Here is a 9,128-nt window from a genome sequence, read left to right as displayed (position 1 = left end):
GGATGAGTAACTGAAAAGCACAATTTGAAAGCATTCACATCGTTAAGGCATTGTAAGTATACCAGGCTTCACTATTCTAAGCGTTATAGAAATAGAAATAAAACAACAGAATTTCACCAGCGCAGCGGGAAGCCAACTGAAGTGCGAAACAGCTAATTAATAAAATAAACAGCAGGGGAAACAATCTTTCAAGCTAGAATCCCCAACTGAGCAATCCTACGGTTAATTTCGACAATTGCCTGAAAGCTGTTGGTCTCGGTCGTGAAAAAAAGAACGAGGCAATTACGTGAAACATCTCTGAAGTGTAGGCGCAGAGACAACAACTCAAAATTAAACATTCTTTCCATCAAAGCATCTCAACTCAAAACTTACCCCTGAAAGGCAACCGCTAGAGTTACAAGCAAGAAACAGGCAAAAACGTTTGCTATTTCTATTCCAGGCTCTCGCAAACGAAAACTGGTGCATAATTACCCCAATAAATCCTCAAAACTGTAACTGCATAATTACCTACCGACTTAATTAAGGCTTCGTGCTCTCAGAGAATATATTCCATGAAACTCACGGAACAAATTAGGGTTTAGAGCACTGAGAATGATTAACCTCACGCGGATTTTTTTAAATCTGGCGACACGGCAGAACTGGGTAATTAGGTCTCAGCTCGAGGTCGTGATTATAATTTTCTAAATTGACGTAAGGGAATCTCTGATACGCTTGTTAACGCAAAACAACAAATGACCAAGAAAGATGTGTTCCACATAAAGTTCAATTACGCATGTACTTAAATTATTCAAACCTTGGGTTCAGATATCTGCTATGCCATTTCAACGTTCGAAGTAATATGGGTCAAAAATGTCTTTCAACAATAGAAGTTGCGCCACAATTGTTGCTGTTAAAAATCTTTAACAGTCGAGTTTCATGGAATTACTAATTTTTGTTAGATATCCACGAAATTTGAGATCATTGACTTATTTAACATAACAAAAATAATCCTAGATATGGGCGGAAGCGTTGCAACCACAATAACTTCATGGTATATATGCATTTATCTTACAATTAGTAAGGGAATGAATGGTACATTACTTACATCGGCTTCCATAACAGAAAATCTAATCTACAGGAAGGTCAGTGGCATTTGAGAAAATAAGAGTCAATGTGCACTTTCGGATACCGACAGAGGGAAACAAATTATCATGAGCTGAGAAAATAATTTTTCGAGTATGCAAGTTAGAACAACAAGAAATAGTGTCCTTTAAGGAAACACCATACACAACCCAAGCCTCGACACGTACTAAGCTGGGTTGACAAGTTTAGTGTAACTGCTATGCACTGAACTCAAAAAGCCTGAGTCACACGATTACTATTCAAGTACAGGCTCAGGGAATACGAAAATGACAGTTATAGTTATGAACTACATGAGTTTGTTCACAAGCTCATGTTTTATTCGACTGGTCCATTACAGGAAAACCAGTAAAAAATAAGAGTTATATATAATAGCCCATTTTTGTCGGACATTCACCAAATTTAAGATTATTTACTTATTAAACTATCCAAACAATCGCAGATGTGTACGAAAGCGCACAATAACAATGAAACTAATAGGGTAGTTTCCTTCATCAAAGAAAACGAAATCATTGATTGCTATCCGTTACTCACCATTAGGGTTTTCATAATATAACAAATTATTTGGTTTTAGAAATCCCAGTTTAGACGAATGGCAATGGTCAATTTTAACCTCATTTGAAAAAGGCCAGATTGGCGACGATACGATTCCACTCCACGTGACGTCACAGGACCTTTTATCTACACGAGAGTATAGGAGTTTTACATCGTCTGAGATTACCAATGCATGCATGAGTCTCAGAGCTCAGGGAAACATCTCGTAATAATCACCTATTAAAATTGTCTAAGATCGGAAAGTTTTCTTCGTTTGATAAGGTATTAATAATCCATATTTAAGCCAAGCGCTACCTGCTACCAGGGTACTCTGCTACCTGCTAGCAGCCTGCGTCGTATCAGCGCTCAAGCCACGCCCCAACGTCACCTCACACGCCGAGAGCTGGAACCAGAAATACGTCACACGGACTTTTCCCATCATTCCTACTTAGCCGTTGAAATTTTTCACTTTTCGTGCAACTGCGAGAAATAGATATCGTTATTATAAAATCTAAGAGCGTGAAATGCGTACTCCAGGAGTAATAATCTTTCGATTTAGGCAATAAAAATTAATAGGAAACCACCCTATTGTATGTATGGTGCTTATCTTAATGAGGAAGACGTAAATCGTTTAAATCGGCGTACATAACAGATGACAAAGGAGATTGAATCAACAAGGAACTAAGTTAGATGTAACTATTCTATACATTAATTAGTCCTTCTAATTAATATAAAATCTGAGCGAATGGATGAGGAAATTTTTATGTGGGCGGGTCGGATTATACTGGAGTGCAGTGACGTAGCCAGATTTTGAAATTGGGGGGGGGGGGGGGTTTACCGGAAGTTTTGGGGCCCTTCCGGGATGTACGAATAAAACCTCATGGGTTAAAGGGGTTCGGGGGTCCTCACTAAAATTTTGGGATTTTTGATGTTGAAAACGAGATTTTTAGGAGGTCGTTCGTCTAAGTGTATTCTCGAAAAATCATTTCAAAACATTGTTTATTTTTCTCGTATCCGCAAGTGTACATTTAGTATTATTTTCTTTCATGTCACAAAGATGTTTGTTCATTCAGTCGTCGTCTTGTCGTGTATTATGGGAGGGGACATGAACCGCGCACCATTCTCCTATTGAGATAAGTTCATATGTAACATTAATTTTATTGTGGTCGCACTGATTTCGTCCACATCTAGTAATGTTTAGAAAGTGAAATAAGAAAAATCCATAATTTGGTGAAAATGCTTCAAAAATTAGCCATTTCATAGAATTTGACTGTCACCAAAAATTTATCCTCATCTCTCGGAGAATCTGTATTGCTACCAGGTATTCTCGCAAGAACTGAATATCGAAAGTTACGTGCGTGAATGATACACAACAGGCTTATGTAATCTATTTAATCGAACCAAAAAAAAAGAGATCACAATGTATAGTGTATGTGAGACAATTTGATTGTCACTAAAATGGTCTCTCCGGCTCATCTTTGATCACTTAACGCTGTGTTTTTCATAGGTTTCTTTGCGTGGCATGGCAAAAATTGTCCTTGTTTACTTATCTCTAAAAGTATAGGGTAATGATTGAGAAAGTGCACTTTTTTCATATTTTGTTCACAATTTACTTGCTCTCCTCAACCCTTTACAGGCCAATGTTGCTTCTAAGCAACGTCAAAAATGTTTAAACTTTCAGCTCTATTTAGTAGATAAATAAAATATCTCCTATTTTGTAGTGTAAATTTTAATGACGAAATATTCAAATTTGATTCGAATTTGAAAAAAAATTGATTTCAAATTGAAAAATCTTCAAATTTGATTTCTCCCAGAATCAGCTCTGGGTTAGAAAGGGTTAAATAGGCCAGTCGAATAAAACAAGAGCTTATGCATAAACTTACGTAGTTCGTCATTTGAACTGTTATTTCCGAATTCTCTGTACTTGTAGTTGAACAATTATCGTGTGATTCAGGCTTTAGAGTTCTTTAGAGAGAATGCGTAGCGGTCAACCTTGAACTGTCAACCCAGCTTAGTTCGTGTCTAGCGAATGCTCTTCCTGTTCATCTCGTCCCATCGATCGTTGGCAACGATCTTGCCCTCCTCTCCCGAGCGAAGGTCCAAGCAATCAGATGAGTAAATAAATGATCAGCGCTCGCCATGGCAACGAGCAGCCCAAACCAATTTTCTTCCCTTTTTTGGATCCCGTAAAGACATGACCCCACTTGTGCACACTTTGTTACACCCAACTGTCCATCTCTATTTTTTGACTTGCATGTAATTTACCCTTCCTACTACATCTAGGTTAAATTCACAGTACATTGCACAAGAGAAGAAATTTTGCCTCTGATGCTGCTCACAGAGAAGAGAATGGAGAAGAAAAAATAGACGTCGATACCATTTGTCGACTAGGCGAAGTTAGGTAACGTGGAATGGAATTCAATTCTTAGAAATCTGAAAGAAATTGGAGCGCTTTACAATGGTTGAAGAATTGTACACAGTTTATATTAAAAAAAACAAGTCGCGGTGATAAAATATGGACCCAATTGCCTAGAAGCAAGGCATAGGAAAGGCGCGAGCCATGGGTATGCACTGTCCCGAGTAATTTTTCATGTTTACATCGAGATATCCATCAAAGAGGATGATTCAGGTGTTAACCTTTGCAAAACGATTCCATAACGATCCATAAAGATTGTAGGCATTAGATTGCATAACAAAATACGTTTTTCGGCTTATATTAACGCGTCGATTCCAAAAACATTTACATGAAAGCGATACATCTAATAGTTTCTGAGATACAGCCTGTGTTCGCGAAATAATACCAATTCTCGCTCCCTTATGGCCCATAGGGACACATGTGTCCTATTATATAAACACACTATTTTTTTAAATAAAGCACAAGTGCGGAATTTTTCGTACTAACTCTACAGGTTAGGTACGCATTGTAACGAAACTCACCTTCCACTTCTTATTTCGTGTTACCCTGGGGTACAGAAATGCACTTAATTAAGAAATAACATGCACAAAAATAATTTTTTACAAATTATATTCTAAATGTTGTAAAGAAGAATTGGGCACAATTTACAATCTGATATCATACAAATATTTTGCGTAATTTCTCTTTCCGTTCCAATGAGCACAATCAAAATTGTCTATGCATACAGCTGAACTCCCGCCACGGAAATCTTTGGCAAAAGGAGAAAGATTTATACGAACTGACTTGAGTTCTGCAGTATCTCTTCCTCCGCGATCTTTCTCTCTCATTGGCGCCTCCTTAATCTTTGCGTCCTTTTCTTCTTTCTGACGATCTTTTTGAACACGCCTTTCTTTTAGTTCTCTCAATACACCACTATGTTAGCTTTTCTCCCGATCTTTTTAGAACACGTCTATGTCTTAGTCCTCTCCATACACGACTCTCTTTGTTTTTCTTTCCACGTCCCTCACTACCAGTATTACCTCCTCACTACGATTGTTAATTTTTATTTATTTATTCAAACAAACAACATGGCAGTTTGTTTACAACATGAAGGATAAACCAAAAGTTCTGTTATAATTGACCATCTCATCGATTTCCTATAAACTATCAAATTTCCACTTCGCAAACAGCATTTCAAGCGAAAGTTCTAAACAATGTGGAAACTACCATACCTAAAGGATATCACAAAAAAATTGAAAACTAGAAGCCAATAGCCTATTCATCAATAAAACAAATTCTTACAGTCATACACCATCTCATTTAATTTTGAGGGATTTAATAAATTTGGGACATATATGTCCCTTGGACCCTAAAGGGTTAACATCCTTGGAGAAAGAATTATAATTCTGCGATTTGCTGACGATATAGCAGTCATAGCCGAGGCAGAGAATGATTTGAAGAAGACTGGTAAATTTGGAAATGAAAATGGCCAGATATGAGCTAAAAATCAACAAAGGTAAAACCAAGATATTAGTACCTAAATAGTAAAGTATTGGAGGCCAGCTTTTATTATGCATTTATTAAAGAAATGGTAAAAAAATTCTGGACAGCAGTTATAAATGATTCTTGATAGATTTTTATGCCTAAGTACTTGACATATTGGAGGTCATGCGGTCATTTCAAAAGATCACCGTCTTAACATTCTAAATACAGCCAGATCAAACAGTTTTATCAAAAATATGCACTAAAACAAACTTATAAACAAAAATATTTTATTATTGATGACATGATGTGTGTGACTCTTTAACAATTTCTTCTATTTTATGGTGGTAAAACTTCATTTATTTGCTAGAAATAGTCCTTTTTCTAAACTATACCCTCAATGAACCAGTTTTCAACGTTACGGAGTAGACTTAAAACTTTTCCAATTCTATTTTTAGACCATTTGGTAACTTTAAGAGGGTTTCCACGTCAAATGTGAAAAAATTCCCACGTACACCTTGTGACCATCCTCCACACATAAAGGATTACATCAAGCTCCATCTGGACCGAGATTAATCAGAACTCTCATTACTTACAATTATATTATCCCTTTATATTTTCAAATCTTCATAAAATTTAGTAAAGAACCCTTAAGGGCGTATTATTATTTAAGTAAGGACACCTGTATGAGGGCTAATAAAATTTTATTTTAAATCAGCTACAATGCTATAAATATGCAATGGATAGCTAGGAAGCAATCAGGGAAGTTTCGTTAGAAGTATCAAGCATATTTTCAATATGAGAATGCCTTAATGGGAGGAATTCCACTTCCAAAAAATTGCCATCAAAAATTGGTTCATTTTTAGCCATGAAACATGGCTCACTAGAAAATAGTGGAAATGTGTCGGTATTTTCTTCTCAAAGATGAAGGTTTTACTCAAGAGTGTAACCATGAGCTTTTCCTCTCCAATGGAATTTTCCTTTTAGAGAACGGAGAGCCACTTGTCTTAACTTTTCCCATTCAATATATATTGGATCTGCTTTCTTTATCCGCCACCCTACCTTCCCATACACCTTAAAGTTATATCCAAACCCCTTTTCCCTTGTACTCCCACATTCAATGCCATACGCCTCAATGGCATGCGCTGCGATATAGTCCCAACTTCCCACGCCAATCCTTAGAATAGCTGCCGCCCAGATACCGATGCCCGCGTGTTTTTACTGCCAATTTCCTCGAATTCATCTGCTTCCGATATGCATGCCGCTGTTATATGCCCTCCAGTGCTGCCATCTTACATCTTATGCCTTGGTTTCCACGTGGGAGGAGGTTTGCATCAAGTTGTCGATTCCCTGACATGGCTTCATCGACTTTCTTGGCTTCGTTCTCCTTCTCATATTGTTTTCATTGGTTTCCTGGATGCCTTCGTCAATGTTTTAGCCTCTTAAGTTCCTCCTTCATTCTCTCCAAGTCTTTTATCCCTTTACTTCACTATAAGTCTCTTGAACAAAGAGAATCAAGATCAATAAGTATTTGTTAGTTAAATAAGGCATTGAAATAATTATTCTGAATTTATTTCAGCACCAAGCCTTTCGTTGTCACAACTACATTCACTTTAGTAGTATTGTTGTAACATTGCGTCGTTCGAATATAATTTCAATGAAAATATTTCAATGTCTTACTTAACTAATAATAATAAATTTCACCGCATCATGCCACATATCATACAAGCCAAAATATAATTTATTGGACTCAAATGCTTTTCTTGAAAACCGGAGGAATTAGCTGGCGCGTAATAAGTACGAACATTTTTTAAAATGTGTTACATAAGGAAAATACAGCTACATTTACATTTTTTATGAAACATTTGTACAGAAAATAGCTAATTAACTAAATTAAGAATAAATAATTATTCGTTTTCGTAAAGTTAAACACTTTTATATAACCGAGTTAGCGCATTCAACGCCGTTTTTCTTTGTAGTGTACTTATAATTCAAATACTTGCATCTTGTTTTTCCCACGAAACGTTTTACAAAAGAAAAATTTAATGCCTGACTAACAGTGATTTTGATTTTCGACTACTTCCTTACACTTAAAAAAAAAACTAAATTTTACCATTTGCTACAAACGGCTCAGCAAATGCAATACTCCAAAGGCAACGTGTTCCGTATTTTAAAAAATGAGCTCCATCGATGTGTTAGAAGGTGCAGCGATAGGAAAGGAATTGATTGGCTATATGCGTGGTAAAAGATGAAACATCCGCTTATGGGGAGGATAAGAGACATCACGATATTTTTTATTTTAATTTACCGTTCGTATATCGACCAAAAACTGATCATTTCAAACGATAAGTGCGATTTATTAAAGTTTCAATGTTCACGAGATAGCCATCCGGGGTAAGCCACTCGGAAAAATGATGAAATATTTTTAAACTCAGTCGATTTTGGACGTTTATTGCACTTTTAGTTGTTTGAGAAAAAGAATTCGTATTTGTGGAGGCTAGGACTAGAAAAACTGCATTCAATTAGACTTTAAGCGCTGCGGTGATTTAAATTTAAAATTAACTCATACATTTTCACTCGCATTCTCCTACGTCAGTTTTTAAGAGTGAATGGAACCCTAGAATGGTTACGTTCTCGAAATATTTTCTGGCTGAAAATTAATCATATTTAAATAAAACGCCTTCTTCTTTCTTTCGTGCAAGCTTATATATTCGTTTTAATTTGAATAACTTTAGTAACATGCATACAACAAAAAAATCCAATTCAATGACGCTTTTTCTTTCCATGATATTGCAAATGGTTTTCTTTTAACCAGAAAATTATGAAACCTAGCAAGAATAGAGGAGCAGATGGTCAACTTATTGGGAATACTTAGTAGTGGTTGTCCTAACCTATATTATTTTTCAGCTTGCAAATGAGAATACAAAAATTTAAGCCATATGAATTCCAGGCTATGACGAGCGTAATAAAATTAATAATGATGATGTCACAGAACCACCCTTGCATAGCCAATAAAAGGCAAATAGTCGGAAAAATAACCATGTACCATGAATTGGCAATAGAAATAAAAAGAATATGGAACCGGTTTCAATAGCGCTTATTGTAATCTATGCTACCGGTATCATCCCAAAACAAATAAAAGCAGTTTAAAATATTCAAACTTAATCTAAATACATATCTCAAATAGCAAAAATTCTTTAAAAATTTCAACTTGCCACATCACGAGAAAATTTTTCAATTCAACAGAGCAGTTAAGAGTACTCGACCCACAGTTGGTGAGAACCCGTACTCTTTGCTTTAAAAAATTTAGTGAAAACCGAAGACAATCAGATGAAAAAGCTAACAATTGTAATCTGACTTAAGTAAATAAACTTCAGGGTATAATTATTAGATGATGAAACTGTTTATCACATAAATATGACTCAATGCGCCCAAATCCGAAAATAATATTACCAAAATCTAAGCAATTAAACTAAATTTTAAAAATAGCAATCTTGCATCAGGTGAAGAAACTGGTATTAACATAAATATGATATAATGCATCCAAATCCAAGATATTACCAAGTTCTTAGCAACTAAACTAAATTAAAAACTTAGC

General features: G+C 35.8%; 1 pseudogene; it reads right to left on the bottom strand.

The window, feature by feature from the left end:
* Positions 1-4,755: 4,755 nt before the first annotated feature.
* LOC124164609 lies at positions 4,756-4,866 on the bottom strand (annotated as a pseudogene).
* Between the last annotated feature and the right edge of the window lie 4,262 nt (positions 4,867-9,128).

This window comes from Ischnura elegans, chromosome 8 (genome assembly GCF_921293095.1).
Source record: "Ischnura elegans chromosome 8, ioIscEleg1.1, whole genome shotgun sequence".
Lineage (NCBI taxonomy): Eukaryota > Metazoa > Arthropoda > Insecta > Odonata > Coenagrionidae > Ischnura > Ischnura elegans.
The sequence above is the reverse complement of the archived record's forward strand: the minus strand, read 5'-3'. Positions and strand labels throughout refer to the sequence as shown.